Source organism: Oryctolagus cuniculus, chromosome 7, assembly GCF_964237555.1.
Source record: "Oryctolagus cuniculus chromosome 7, mOryCun1.1, whole genome shotgun sequence".
Classification (NCBI taxonomy): Eukaryota; Metazoa; Chordata; class Mammalia; order Lagomorpha; family Leporidae; genus Oryctolagus; species Oryctolagus cuniculus.
Window position 1 is genome coordinate 86754174 of NC_091438.1, and position 15944 is coordinate 86770117.

The 15944-nt window shown below is 42.2% G+C and overlaps 1 protein-coding gene across 9 annotated transcripts in view; it reads right to left on the reverse strand.

Annotated features, from left to right (window-relative positions):
- The window catches only part of SPATA1 (spermatogenesis associated 1), an 89872-nt gene that overhangs the window by 71158 nt on the left and 2770 nt on the right, over positions 1–15944 (reverse strand). For 6 of the 9 annotated variants that reach the window (XR_007923998.2, XR_007924000.2, XR_007923999.2 and 3 more), the window contains exon 1: positions 15779–15935. The exons of 1 other annotated variant lie outside the window; for it this stretch is intronic. The gene's annotated coding sequence lies outside the window, so the exon portion shown is untranslated. Of the gene's footprint in view, positions 1–198; positions 4693–15778; positions 15937–15944 lie in introns of those variants that run through there. 2 more of the 9 variants (XM_070078149.1, XM_051857539.2) reach the window with 2 other exon arrangements.

The following is a 15944-nucleotide window of genomic DNA, read 5'->3' on the forward strand; positions in this document are numbered from 1 at the left end:
ACTAGTTTTAGCATTAATTAAACATCTAAGAGTAATTGTGTATTAATTACAGAGTTCAACCAATAGCTTTAAGTAGAATATAAAATGCAACTTTTGTATTGTTGTGGCTCCCCCCCCCCCACCTCCCTCCCTCCCGTGACCCTCCCTTCTCCCACTCCCTCTCCCATCCCACCTTCATCGAGTTTCATTTTCAATTACCTTCATATACTGAAGATCAACTTAGTATATACTAAGCAGGGATTTCAACAGGCTGCACTCACACAACCGAACCAGGTATAGGGTATTGTTCAACTAGCAGTGTTGTTTTTGAGTTTCATAGTTAAACTCATTAAGGACAGAGATCCTACGTGGGGAGCATGAACCCAGTGACTCCCGTTGTTGATTTAACAGTTGGCACTCTTATTTATGATGTCAGCAATCACCCGAGACTCTTGCTATGAGCTGTCTAGGCTATGGAAGCCCCTTGAGTTCACCAACTCTGAATTTGTTTAGTCAAGGCCAAATCACAGTGGAGGTTCCTTCCTCCCTTCAGAAAAAGGCGCCTCTCTTCTTGATGGCCTGATTCTTCTGCTGGGGTCTTGTTCACCAGGATCTTTCATTTAGATTGTTTTTTGCCACTGTGTCATGGCTTTCCATGCCTGTGAGACTCTCATGGACCTTTTAGTCAGATCCGAATGTCACAAGGGTTGATTCTGAGGCAGGAGTGCTGTTTTGGGCATTTGCCATTCTATGAGTCTGCTGTGTGTCCTGCTTCCCCTGCAGGATCATTGTCTCCCTTTTGATTCTATTTGTCATTATTTGCTTACAGTTCTTATTTGTGTAATCTCTTCGACGCTTACCCCATCTTTTTGATCAGTTGTGTATTTGTACTTGTCACTTTACCAAGTGTGCTGGCATTGGTACCTGCCTCCTTGGTAAGGTTGAGTTGAAATCCCCCGGCACATTTCTAGTTCCACCATTGGAGGTAGGTCTGAGTATGTGCCATCCTATATATCTCCTCCCTCTCTTATTCCCACTCCTATGTTTCACAGAGATCAGTTTTCTGTTAATTTTTAAACGCTTAAGAATGGTTGTGCATTGATTGCAGAGTTCAACCAGTGGTCTTGTGTAGAGCAAACCGAGCAACAACGACGACAAAAATACTAAAGGAACAAAATAGTAGGTTGTTCCTCAACAGTCTAGACAAGGGCTGCTCATGTCATTGTCTCATAGTGTCCATTTCACTTCAATGGGTATCATTTTAGGTGCTCGTTTACTTGCTATCGATCAGGGAGAACATGTGATATTTGTCCCTTTTGGACTGGCTTATTTCACTCAGCATGTTGTTTTCCAGCTTCCTCCATTTTGTTGTAAATGCCCGGATTTCATTGTGTTTTTTTTTTTTTTACTGCTGTATAGTGTTCCATAGAGTACATATCCCATAGTTTCTTTATCCAGTCATCCGTTGATGAACATTTAGGTTGATTCCATGTCTTAGCTATTGTGAATTGAGCTGCAACAAATATTGAGGTGCAAATGGCTTTTTTTCTCCCCTTTAATTCCATTTGGGTATATTCCAAGGAGTGGGATGGCTGGGTCCTGTGGTAGTGCTATATTCAGATTTCTGAGGATTCTCCAGACTGTCTTCCATAGTGGCTTTACCAGTTTGCATTCCCACCAAAAGTGGATTAGTGTCCCTTTTTCTCCACATCCTTGCCAGCATCTGTTGTTGGTTGATTTCTGTATGTAAGCCAATCTAACTGGAGTGAGGTGGAATCTCATTGTGGTTTTGATCTGCATTTCCCTGATGGCTAGGGATCCTAAGCATTTTTTCATGTGTCTGTTGGCCATTTGGATTTCCTCTTTTGAAAAATGTCTGTTAAGGTCCTTGGCCCATTTTTTTATTGGGTTGTTTGTTTTGATTCTGTGGTGTTTTTTGATCATTGTGTAGATTCTAGTTGTTAATCCTTTATCTGTTGTGTGGTTTGCGAATAACATCTCCCATTCTGTTGGTTGCCTCTTCGCTTTCCTGACTGTTTCCTTTGCTGTTAAGAAACTCTTCAATTTGAGGTAATCCCATTTGTTTATTTTATCTTTGATTACCCGTGCCTGTGGGGTCTTCTCCAGGAATTCTTCACCTATTCCGATATCTTGAAGGGTTTCCCCTATGCTCTCAATTAGTTTCATGGTGTCATGGTGCATCTCTAGTTCTTTGATCCATGTCGAGTGGATTTTTGTATAAGGTGTAAGGTAGGGGTCTTGCTTCATACTGCAACATGTGGACATCCAGTTTTCCCAGCACCATTTGTTGAAGAGGCTATCCTTGTTCCAGGGGTTGGTTTTAGGTCTTTTGTCGAATATGAGTTGGTTATAGATGTTTGGATTGATCTCCGGTGTTTCTATTCTGTTCCATTGGTCTATCCATCTGTTTTTGTACCAGTACCAGGCTGTTTTGATTATAACTGCCCTGTAGTATGCCTTGAAGTCTGGAATTGTGATGCCTCCAGCCTTGTTTTTATTGTAAAGGATTGTTTTAGCTATTCTGGGTCTCCTGTTTCTCCATATGAATTTCAGCATCGTTTTTTCTAGGTCTTTGAAGAATGACTTTGGTATTTTGATTGGTATTGCATTGAACTTGTAAATTGCTTTTGGGAGAATGGACATTTTGATGATATTTATTCTTCCAATCCACGAGCATGGCAGGTTTTTCCATTTTTTTGTGTCGTCTTCTATTTCTTTCTTTAGTGTTTTGTAATTTTCATCATACAGGCCTTTGACCTCCTTGCTTAAATTTATTCCAAGGTACTTTATTGTTTTTGTGGCTATTGTGAATGGGATTGATCTTAGTAGTTCTTCCTCGGCCCTGGCATTGTCTGTGTATACAAAGGCTGTTGATTTCTAAGCATTGACTTTGTATCCTGCTACTTTACCAAACTCTTCTATGAGTTCCAGTAGTCTCTTATAGGAGTTTATTGGGTCCCCTATATATAGTATCATGTCATCTGCAAATAGGGATAGTTTAACTTCCTCCTTTCCCATTTGTATCCCTTTAATTTCTTTTTCTTGCCTGATGGCTCTGGCTAACACTTCTAGGACTATATTGAATAGCAATGATGAGAGTGGGCATCCCTGTCTGGTGCCAGTTTTCAATGGAAATGCCTCCAACTTTTCCCCATTGAATATGATGCTGGACTTTGGTTTATCACAGACTGCCTTAATTGTGTTGAGGAATGTTCCTTCTAACCCCAATTTGCTTAGGGTTTTCATCATGAAAGGGTGTTGTATTTTGTCAAATGCTTTCTCTGCATCTATTGAGATAACCATATGATTTATGTTTCTCAATTTATTAATGTGATGTATTACATTGATTGACTTTCAAATATTGAACCATCCCTGCATACCAGGGATAAATCCCACTTGGTCCGGGTGAATGATCTTTCTAATGTGCAGTTGGATTCGGTTTGCCAGAATTTTGTTGAGTATTTTTGCATCTATGTTCATCAGGGAGATAGGTCTGTAGTTTTCTTTCTCTGTTGTGTCTTTTCCGGGCTTAGGAATTAAGGTGATATTGGCTTTGTAGAAAGAATTTGGAAGGATTCCCTCTCTTTCAATCGTTTTGAATAATTTGAGAAGAACTGGGGTTAGTTGTTCTCTAAATGTCTGGTAAAATTCGGCAGTGAAGCCATCAGGTCCTGGGCTCTTCTTTTTTGGTAGTGCATTTATTACTGATTCAATTTCTTCCATGGTTATGGGTCTGTTTAGATTTTCTATATCTTTACGGCTCAGTTTAGGAAGGTTGTATTTGTCCAGGAATCTATCCATTTCTTCCAGGTTCCCCAATTTGTTAGCATACATCTCTTTGTAGTAGTTTCTGATGATTCTTTTTATTTCTGTTGTGTCTGTTGTTACATTTCCATTACTATCTTTGATTTTACAGATTTGGGTCTCTCCTTTTTTTGGTTAGTTGGGCCAATGGTGTGTCGATTTTGTTTATTTTTTCAAAGAACCAGCTCCTGGTTTTGTTGATCTTTTGTATTGTTTTTTGGTTTCAATTCTGTTTATTTCTTCTCTAATCTTTAGTATTTCTTTCCTCCTTTTGGATTTGGGCTTTATTTGCTGTTGTTTTTCTAAATCCTTTAGGTGCATGGAGAGTTCATTTGTTTGGTTCCTTTCCAGCTTCTTGATGTAGGCACTAATTGCTATAAACTTTCCTCTTAGCACTGGTTTTGCTGTGTCCCACATGTTTTGATAGTTGTGTTATCATTTTCATTTGTTTCTAGAAATCTTTTGATTTCTCTTTTAATTTCTTCAATGACCCACTGTTCATTTAGGATCATGTTGTCCATTCTCCATATATTTGCATATGGTGTAGAGATTCTTGGGTTGTTGATTTCAAGTTTCACTGCACTATGGTCTGAGAAGCTGCATGGTATAGTTTCAATTTTTTTGAACTTGTTGAGGCTCCCTTTATGGCCTAGCATATGGTCAATCCTAGAGAATGTTCCATGTACTGGGGAGAAATAAGTGAACTCTGTGTCTGAAGATATCTATTAGGTCTATTTGGTCTATGGCATCAATTAGCTCAGTTGTTTCCTTGTTGAATTTCTGTCTGGTTGATCTGTCCATTGGTGAGAGTGGGGTGTTGAAGTCCCCTGTTACTATTGTATTTGAGTCTATATCTCCCTTTAAATCCTTTAGTAATTCTTTCAGGTAGCCAGGCGCCCTGTAATTAGGTGTGTATACATTTATAATAGTAATATCTTCCTGTTGGATAGATCCTTTAATCATTATATAGTGCCCTTCTCTGTCTCTTTTAATAGTTTTTATGTTAAATTCTATTTTGTCTGATATTAGGATGGCCACACCAGCTCTTTTTTGATTTCTGTTAGCTTGGAGTATCTTTTTCCATCCTTTCACTTTCATTCTGCGCGCATCTTTGCTGATAAGGTGTGTCTCCTGAAGGCAGCATATAGATGGATTCTCTTTCTTTATCCAATCAGCTAGTCTATGTCTCTTTGTCGTGGAATTAAGACCATTCACATTCAATGTGATTACTGTTAAGTACTGTCTTTTCTCCTTCATGTTTCCTGAAAGGAGCTGTTCATGTATTTTGAACTTTGTGAGTTACTCTAGATTCGCTTTTTTTTTTTTTTTGTAGTGAAGTTCTTGTTTTTGTATTTCTGTGTGCAGCATGTCTTTGAGCAAGTGTTGTAGGGTTGGACGCGTGGATACAAATTCTTTCAGTTTCTGTTTGTCATGGAAGATCTTTATTTCCCCTTCATTCATAAATGATAGCTTTGCAGGGTATAGTATTCTAGGCTGGCATCGTTTGTCTTTTAAAACTTGAAATATATCATGCCATTGTCTCCTTGCCTGTAGTGTTTGCGATGAGAAGTCTGGGTGAGTCTGATTGACTTATCCCTGAATGTGATTTGTCGCTTTTCTCTGGCTCATTTTAGGATTTGTTCTTTGTGTGTCACTGAACTGAGTGTTGCCACAATGTGTCGTGGTGAATTTCTCTTCTGGTCTGCTCTGTTCGGAGTCCTGGATATCTGTTGTATTTGTGTGTTGTTACCCAGCTGCCTTTGTTTGAAGTTTTCTGATATTATTTCGTTGAAGACACCTTCCAATCCATTCTCTCTTTCCACCCACTCAGTGACTCCTATTATCCAAACATTACACCGTTTGATTGAATCTTGTAGGTCTCCGACCGTATTTTTTAATTTTTTAATTTCTTCTTCCTGCGTTTGAACTGACCGTATTATTTCGGGAAGTTTGTCTTCGAATTCTGATATTCGGTCTTCTATTTCATCTGTTCAATTTCCTAGGGATTCCACGGTGTTTTTTATATGGTTGATTGAGTTTTTCAGTTCTAGTATTTCATTCTGGCTTCTCTTTAGGATCTCTAATCCTTGGGCTTGTTTTTCATTCAGCTCTTGACACTGTTTCTCATTATTTCTAAGCATTCTGATTATTAATTTCCTGAATTCTTTTTCTGGCGTGGTTTCAACTTCTTCTTCTTCTGCCTCTGTTATGGTTGGTTTAGCCTGCTCCATTGGCAAGTTTATATGTTCTTCTATATTCTTATTGTGGGTTTTTGTTTTGTTTTTTGGCATTCTGTCTGGGTGGTTTTTCAGGTTGATTTCCCTCTGCTATAGGCTGCTGTGAGTCTGTACCAATATCCAGTGTAAGCAGGCTGCTCTACACAGCCTGAACGTAAACAGACAGGATGGCTGCTCTCTGCCTGCTGCAGCTCTGGATCCTGCCCTTTTCCCCTGCCACAGGTGTTATTCAATTTTTTTTTTCTTGTAACTTGAGTAGACGGGCGTCAGGGCTTTGAGCTGCCTTCCCTGGAGCAAGAAGTGTCCTGTTGCTCTGCTCCACCTTTGGGCCCCGCCTCTGAGGGTTAGTGTTGAGGCAAGGACAGTTCTCCTTTAAGCCTGAATGTAAACAGACAAAATGGCTGCTTCCCGCCTGCTGCAGCTCCGAGGAGGCGCCAAGAGATACTGGCTTACTCAGTCTCTCAATTAGTACCCCTGAATCGCACACTCTTTCCGCAGGCACCACTCACTCTGTTCCGTTTTCTATTTCCTCCCCTACTCAGTTGTGTGTTTCTCAGTGTCCGTCCCAGGGTGGGTTGGGGGAGGGGCAGCGGCGGCTGTTGCCGCTGTGCTGGACGAGCGCCCTGTCTCACCTCGGCTTCCAGCGCTGGTGCGTACACACTCCTGCTGGTATCCTGCGCCTCAGGCGTCCGCGTCCTCCTCACGTGTCCACCCTATCTCCCCAGTTTCAGGAAGGGCTTCCTGTTCCTTAAAAACTACAAATTCTCACCCCTCTTTGAACCTTCCCTTACTGGACCTTCGGTGTGCTCCCTCCCTATTCCACCATCTTCTCCGAATCTCGCTGTTAATCTTTACAATAATCTCCCCCATTGTTTGAGTTAACCCAAGGAACTCTTTTCTATTAAAATCAAAAGAGCCTAATTAAAACTTTAGGTATGTTTAGAATTTGTGATTGATCCCAACAAACTCACATTTCACATATTAACTCGTAACATACAGTATTTGTGGTTTTGAATTCTTAACCTGCTAATAACCAACAAATCAACAAAATAATGCCAACAATTTAAACAAAAGGAAACTCACAGCTTGATAATCAGACAAAATGACTATGGAGTTTCAGTTTTCTTTCTCATTCACTGTATAATTTTGCTTTACAATGCTCCTTGTCAGGTATGGAAAATCAACTTTACCTTATTCCCATCAAGTGGTACTGGCTATCTAAAAGTAAGCTGCTAAAAAGGATCTCAATGCCACAGCTGGCCTCAGGTGAAAAGTATACAGAAATTATTATAGTCAACTCTGAGTTTGAGAAGGAGTAATTCCTGGTAGATACATCAACTAACTGCCATCTCTGATCTAATCTCTACTTTCAAAACAATTAGCTATCATCTTTGTCCTTTTCCAAAATGATTTTGGAAGTCAGTAGCAGAGCTGAAAATCTAGTTTACTAATTTCTTTTTTTAAAAGATTTTTTTTATTTATTTTCCTTGAAAGTCAGAGTTACACAGAGAGAGAAGGAAAGGCAGAGAGAGGTCTTCCATCCGATGGTTCACCCCCCAAGATGGCTGCAACAGCCAGAGCTGCCCTGATCCAAAGCCAGGAGCCAGGAGCTTCTTCTGGGTCTCCCACACGGGTGCAGGGGCCCAGGGACTTGGGCCATCTTCTACTACTATCCCAGGCCATAGCAGAGAGCTGGATCGGAAAAGGAGCAGCTGAGACTCGAACCAGCGCCCGTACTGGATGCCGGCGCTTCAGTTTACTAATTTCTAATGCCTACCTGTTGCCTAGAAACCAAGATTCTGGTGACATTTATTTCCTGATCAGATAATAGGTTCTACAAAGAGATGCTCAAAGGACTTTAAAAAGTTCTAAATAAAAATTAAAATTGGAACTCTTACATGGCCTATGTTTAAACATACCAATACAATAGAATTTCACACTAGGTAATCAAGTGGATTGGCATCCAGAAAATGAGATTTCTAGTTCTGTGTAACCTATGAGACCACTGATTGGTCTAAATTAATCTGTAAAGTAAATGACTTGGATTCTTTAAGATCCTTTGCAGCTCAAACTCTTTTTTACTTGATTGCTCAAGTAATGCAAAAAGTGATAGGGAAATTCTTAACTGGAAAAAGCAATCAGAATATAGTCAAGCTTGTGACAGATAATGGGAGTATTTTTTTTTTTTTTTTGACAGGCAGAGTGGACAGTGAGAGAGAGAGACAGAGAGAAAGTTCTTCCTTTCTCTCTTGGGGTTCAACCCCCAATGGCTGCTGCGGCTGGCACGCTATGGCCGGTGCACTGCGCTGATCTGAAGCCAGGAGCCAGATGCTTCTCCTGGTCTCCCATGCGGGTGCAGGGCCCAAGCACTTGGGCCATCCTCCACTGCACTCCCAGGCCACAGCAGAGAGCTGGACTGGAAGAGGAGCAACCGAGACAGAATCCAGCACCCCGACCAGGACTAGAATCCCGGGGTGCCAGCATGTCAGGCGGAGGATTAGCCTATTGAGCCGCGGCGCCGGCCCGGGAGTATTTCTTAACACAGTTCCTAATTCTTAAATCATCTAGGCATAAGGTCTATCTGATCAGGATAAATCCAGATTGGAGTCAGTGTTGTCGTGTAGCAGGTTAAACTGCTGCCTGTAATTCAGCATCTTTTATGAGAGCAGTTTAGAGTCCCGGCTGCTCTGCTTCCAATTCAACTCTCTGTTAATGTGCCTGAGATGGCAGAAGATGGGCCAAGGACTTGGGTTCCTGCCATCCATGTGAGAGACCCAGATGAAGCTTGTGCCTTTCAACCTGGCCCAACCTGGCCATTGCAGCCATTTAGGGAGTGAACCAACAGACAAAAGATCTCTCCCTCTCTCTGTAACTGCCTTAAAAAAAAATCCAGGTTTTATCCATTTCCTGAGTTCTGCTCTATCTAGTTCATGGTTAATCAATCTTTAAATAAAGTTCTAAACCATATAAAAGGTTACCTGTTTTAGGTAAACAGATTAAAATGCCTGTGAAGGTACTCCAAAGCCCTTAAGCAATTATAATCCTTACATTTGTAGAACCAATTGAGGAATGAAGTTTATTTTCCGGGGCTGGTGCTGTGGCGTAACGAGTAAAACTGCCGTCTGCAGCGCCAGCAACCCATATGGGCGCCAGTTCGAGTCCCGGTTGCTCCACTTCCAATCCAGCTCTCTGCTGTGGCCTGGGAAAGCAGTAGAAGATGGCCCAAGTCCTTGGGCCCCTGCACCCACATGGGAGACCCAGAACAAGCTCCTGGCTCCTGTCTTCGGTTCAGTGCAGCTCCAGCCATTGCAGCCAGTTGGGGAGTGAACGGACAAATGGAAGACCTCTCCTTCTCTCTGTGTAACTCTTTCAAATAAATAAATAAATCTTAAAGAAAAAGTTTATTTTACATAGATTCTAGTATAGACATAATAGCTTACTTGGATTTTGGATTGTCTCAGGATATGGACAGCATTTTAGAGTGGGAGAGATCTCTCAGAGTTAACAGAATAATATAGAATTGTTATCTATGTCAGAAAAGGAACTACAAGGGGCCAGTACTGTGGCATAGCAGGTAAAGCCACCACCTGCGGTGCTGGTATCCCTTATGGGTGCCGGTTCGAGTCCTGGCTGTTCCACTTCTGATCCAACTCTCTGCTATGGCCTGGGAAAGCAGTAGAAGATGGCTCAAATCTTTGGGCCCTTGCACCCATGTGGGAGACCTGGAAGAAGCTCCTGGCTCCTGGCTTCAGATTGGCCCAGTTCTGGCTGTTATGGCCAACTGGGGAGTGAACCAGTGGATGGATGCCCCCCCCCACATCTGCCTCTCTGTAACTCTGCCTTTCAAATAAATAAGGCCCAGGAGTGCAGTGGAGGATGGCCCGAGTCCTTGGGTCCTGCACCCGCATGGGAGACCAGGAGAAGCACCTGGCTCCTGACTTCGGATCAGCGCAGTGTGCCCGCCGCAGTGCACTGGCCGCAGCGGCCATTAGAGGGTGAACCAACAGTAAAGGAAGACCTTTCTCTCTCTCTCTCTCTCTCTCTCTCTCTCTGTCCACACTGCCTATATAAAAAAAGAAGGAATTATAAAATGCATTCTCTTTTTCCTATATTCCTTCAAGTTCTTTTGAGTAAAGTTTTTATAACCATACAATAGAAACAGGACACTTATCCAAATTTCTGTTTACCTAACTACAAAAATTTGTTTCTTGTTTTCAAAGCAATAGAGATATTTCCTTGCCTAGCATTGTACATTACAATGATTCTTTTTGAAAATGGTATTTCTTTTTTTTTTAGCTTTTATTTAATGAATATAAATTTCCAAAGTACAGAATATGGATTACAATGGCTTCCCCCCCATAACATCCCTCCAACCCACAACCCTCCCCTTATCCACTCCCTCTCCCCTTCCATTCACATCAAGATTCATTTTCGTTTCTCTTTATATACAGAAGATCAGTTTAGCATACATTAAGTAAAGATTTCAACAGTTTGCTCCCACACAGAAACATAAAGTGAAAAATACTGTTTGAGTACTAGTTATAGCATTAAATCTCAATGTACAGCACACTAAGGACAAAGATCCTACATGAGGAGTAAGTGCACAGTGACTCCTGTGGTTGACTTAACAAATTGACACTCTTGTTTATGGCCTCAGTCATCACCCTAGGCTCTTGTCATGAGCTGCCAAGGCTATGGAAGCCCCCTGAGTTCACTGACTCTGATCATATTTAGACAAGGCCATGGTTAAAGTGGAAGTTCTTTCCTCCCTTCAGAGAAAGGTACCTCCTTCTTTGATGACCCATTCTTTCCACTGGGATCTCACTCGTGGAGATCTTTCATTTAGGTTTTTTTTTTTCCCCCAAGTATGTCTTGGCTTTTCCATGCCTGAAATACTCTCATGGGCATTTCAGCCGGATCTGCATGCCTTAAGGGCTGATTATGAGGCCAGAGTGCTGTTAGGACATTTGCCATATTTCTTAAAAACCTAGATTCAATTAACATTTCTTTTTTTTAAACTTTTATTTAATGAATATGAATTTCCAAAGTACAGAATATGGATTACAATGGCTTCCCCCCCATAACGTCCCTCCCACCCACAACCCTCCCCTTTCCCACTCCCTCTCCCCTTCCATTCACATCAAGATTCATTTTCAATTATCTTAATATACAGAAGATCAGCTTAGTATACATTAAGTAAGGATTTCAACAGTTTGCTCCCACACAGAAACATAAAGTGAAAAATAATAGATGATTTTTTTAAATGATGATGAAATCAGATCAGACCTATTGTCATGTTTAATCCCAGTGAGAGTCAAGTTGGGAATTGATAATTTCTTTTTTTTTTTTTTTTTTTTGAAAATGGTATTTCAATGTCTGGTTAGAGATTCTCAAAGCTTATATTCCAAAAATAGACAACATTGGAAATGATTCAGTTTCAAGTATACTCAGAGTTGAATATAGAATGCAAAATCTTGTCTCATTCTTCTTGATTATAAGTACTAGTCAATATGATTTTAACTCAAAATTAAAGTTAACATGAATTTATAAGCAGAAGTAGAAAGAATACTACCCCTGCATCTCTTTCTCTAGGATGGAATATGAAGTTTTTGAATCATACACATGTCTGGTGATGAAAGACTGCTCATATACTTCTCCATGCACCTTTTCAGAAGCCTTTCAAAAGAGACAACAGATAAAAATCTCTATCACATTTTTTTTTTGACAGGCAGAGTTAGTGTGTGAGAGAGAGAGACAAAGAGAAAGGTCTTCCTTTTTCCTTTGGTTCACCCCCCAAGTGGCTGCCACAACTGGCACGTTGTGGCCAGCGGGCTGCGCCAATCCGAAGCCAGGAGACAGGTGCTTCCTCCTGGTCTCCCATGCGAGTGCAGGGCCCAAGGACTTGGGCCATCCTCCACTGCACTCCCGGGCCACAGCAGAGAGCTGGCCTGAAGAGGAGCAACCAGGACAGAACCCGGTGCCTCAACCGGGACTAGAGCCTGGGGTGCAGGCGCCGCAGGCAGAGGATTAGCCTAGTGAGCCGCGGCGCCGGCCTCTATCACTTTTTTGTGACCATAATTATGAGACGAAGGGTAATACAAGAAGGTAATAAACTATTGTAATTTTTAAAAATAATGGGTTATAACATTTCACTATAGACATTGAGCTATATTGAGCAAAAAATACAACAAAGTCTTAAGACCCCTTTACTATATAACTTTTATCCTTTTGCTGTTTCCTATAACCAAATTTCCCTAGTTCTTTCTATATTCAAATTTAAAAATTAATCAATACTCCAGTTGCAGGGATCCAGTTTGACTTCACCATAGCTATCTTGGTAGTACTTGTCATCTTGCCCTTTAGGTAATCCTGAGTGTTCCCAAATACTGAGATAAATTTGCTGAGATAACCTGTTGTTCATATCTGATGCCTGTTTAATAGTATTTCTTGACAAAGCCCAGGTACACTCATTAGCTAAAGGCCACTTTTTTCTATAAAATCCTTTTCCTCGGGGCCAGCACTGTGGCACAGCGGGTTAACACCCCGGTCTGAAGTGCCAGCATCCCATATGGGTGTAGGTTCGAGTCCCGGATGCTCCACTTCCAATCCAGCTATGGCCTGGGAAAGCAGTAGAAGATGGCCCAAGTCCTTGGGCTCCTGCACCTGTGTGGGAGACCCAGAGGGAGCTCTTGGCTCCTGGCTTCAGATGGGCACAGCTCTGGCTGTTGCAGCCATCTGGGGAGTGAACCATCAGATGGAAGACCTCGCTCTCTCTCTCTCTTTCTCTGCCGCTCCTCTCTGTGTAACTCTTTCACATAAATAAATGTTTTTTTTTTTTTTAAATCCTTTTCCTCCTGACTCATACTGTGAGTATTCACTGTTTTGTGGCCACCCAAGACCACAAGTTCATTTTTAAGTCCCTAACCAATTTATTCTGTATAACCCTGGATATGTGTGTCTCTTTCTTTGGTTTCAGGGCCCTTTCAATTAAAGAACTTATGGTCACTGAGTGAAGAAGGTGAAGAGGTGCAGGTAAATTTAAATGACAATGCTGTGCTGATAGAACACAAAATGACATACTTCTTAGTTTTTTTGTGATTCACTGTTATAAAGATTCTGTTGGAAACAAATTATTTTTACAACAGAGCTTTCTTTAATCAACTGAAATGTGAACTTACATGTCTGTATAGTTGCTAAGATCTTTCAAATATTTTAGATGATTGTAGACAAAGAACACCTCCTTTTTTTAAAAAATTGTAACTTCAACATGCTGAAACGGAAGTGAACTACATGTTCTTTTTTCCTATCCTAAATCAAATCCTTTATTAGACACATACTACAAAAACCAAGATAATATCTGGTTTTTGAGACAGGAATCTGTTTTTCAGTTCCTCAATGCAGTAGTTTAAAAAAAAAAAGAAAAAAATATTTTCTGCTTCAGTCCACATACAATATAGGCTTTGCTTATTCTCCAATATTCTTGCCCACCAAACAGACTGGATCATATATTCCCTGAAATCCTTTCAATCCCAAGGTTCTTAAAATTGGACACTGAGTCAATTTGTTAAGTCAACAACAGGAGTCACTGTGCACTTATTCCTCATGTAGGATCTCTGTCCTTAATGTGCTGTACATTGTGATTTAATGCTATAACTAGTACTCAAACAGTATTTTTCACTTTGTGTTTCCATGTGGGTGCAAACTGTTGAAATCTTTACTTAATATATGCTAAACTGATCTTCTGTATATAAAGAGAATTGAAAATGAATTTTGATGTGAATGGAAGGGGAGAGGGAGCGAGAGAGGGGAGGGTTGCGGGTGGGAGGGAAGTTATGGGGGGGAAGCCATTGTAATCCATATTCTGTACTTTGGAAATTTATATTCATTAAATAAAAGTTAAAAAAAATTGGACACTGAGTACACATATATGTGTTTAACCTAACAAATCTATAAAATATGAATGAGATTTCAGTGGTGTTGCACAGTCAACAAAACATCAAAGAAATAATTTAAAATACCACCGGGGAAAAGAGAGAAACATTATTTGTTGATATGTCTTTCATCTTCTTTACAGAAATCATTTCATATCCTCATAAGCAGTCTCAGCAAGTAAGCTTCATTATTTCATTTGGAAGAGAGGAAACCGGCTCAGGGATGGTCTAGTGGCTTGTCCAAGGATACTGTAGTTTAGTGGTAGAGCCGGAATTCAAGCCTGTCTTTCTCTTTCCCTCCCTTCCTTTCTTCCTTTAAAGATTTATTTGAAAGAGTTAGAGAGAAGGTGAGACAGAGCGATCTCCCATCTGCTGGTTCACTTCTCAGATGGCCACAAGGGCTGGGCTGAGCCAGACCAGAGCCAAGAGCAGCATCTTCCTGGTCTCTCAGATGGGCAACAGGGCCCATGCACCTGGGCCATCTTCTGTTGCTTTTTCTAGGCCATTAACAGGGAGCTGGATAGGAAGTAGTGCCCATATGGGATGCCGGCCTGGCAGGTAACAGCTTTACCCTCTATTCCACAACTCTGGCCCCCAGCCCTTTTTTCTAACCTCTGTCATTACATCCATTGTATGAATTAAGAAGAGTATTAAACTTAACATTACATTTGTGAACTGAAATAGACTATTTGGTATATACATTTTGTTGACCTGTTGTATAGCGCTCTCCTCACTATACAAAACTAAAACTAACTAACGATGAAATTATTTAGCTTACTGAAAAATATCAGTATCTTCAATGATAGCCTAACAGAGCTCTGGAACACTGGGCTCGTGAGCTGGTAGCATCACGAGCTCTGTGTTCCCACGGTCAAAGACGCACTGGCTAAGCCTATTTTGTTAACGCCCATTGCTCTGTCTCCTGAAAACTCCTTTGGGGATCAGTTTCTGGCAGGAGATAATGATTTTTTTTTAAAGATTTATTTATTCTTTTTAAAGTCAGCGATACACAGAGAGAAGGAAAGACAGTGTGATCTTCCATCCATTGGTACACTCCCAGACGGCTGCATGGGCCAGGTGGGGGAGCCAAGAGCTTCCTCCAGATTTCTTATGTGGGTGGCAGGGGCCCAGGCACTTTGGCTATCCTCCACGGCTTTCCTAGGCACATCAGCAGGAAGCTGGATTGGAAGTGGAGCAGCAGGCACTCTCACTAGCATGGGCTTGCAGGCGGCGGCTTAATCTGGCAGGCCACAACGCTGGCCCAGGAGGTAATAAACTGCAACCGGAATACAGCAGAGCAAACTTTCCCGAAACACGGAAAGTACAAGAAGGGTTCGTTTCCCAAGTGAAATGGCTAACAGAGCAGACGGTTTCATCTTGGGCCACTCTCTGTTTCAGAACCGGGAGGTGACAAAAGTCAAACCAAGAAGCGATCCTCTTTTCTCCAGCCAATCACAGTCCCCGCTCCCGGCCCGCCCGGCTCCCCTCGGTCGTTTGGGGCTCCGGGCGGAGTTGGGGGGGGGGGTCCAACGGCCGAGGACGCCCATTGGACAAAAGGCTCCTGGAAGACCGCCTGGAGTCGGGTGACTCGCGCCGCGCACACTGAACGTCTAAGCCTGTCGTTTTTAAGCCTTCTCCCTTTTCCTTCCCTCAGCCTCCACCGAAAACTCCAGGAGGGAAACCGGGACTCCCTCGTCAGCCCGCCACCAGGCCTCTTAGAAACTCCCTCAAACTTCTGAGTCCGTCACACGGCCTCTTCGGAGCCCTTCTCGGGCCTCGGCGGCTAACGACGAGCTCTTTCCTTACCTCTCCCAAATCAGCCTCTCCGCAGAGGGGAGGAGCGGAGGCTGGGCGTCCGGCAGCGCCCTGCAGCCGCCGCCACCGCGCCCACCGGCCGCTCCGCCCCTTCCCCTGCCCTTCCCCCCCGGCTCGCGCTCCCGCTCGGGCCGGAGCCGGAGCGGCGGGCGGCGCG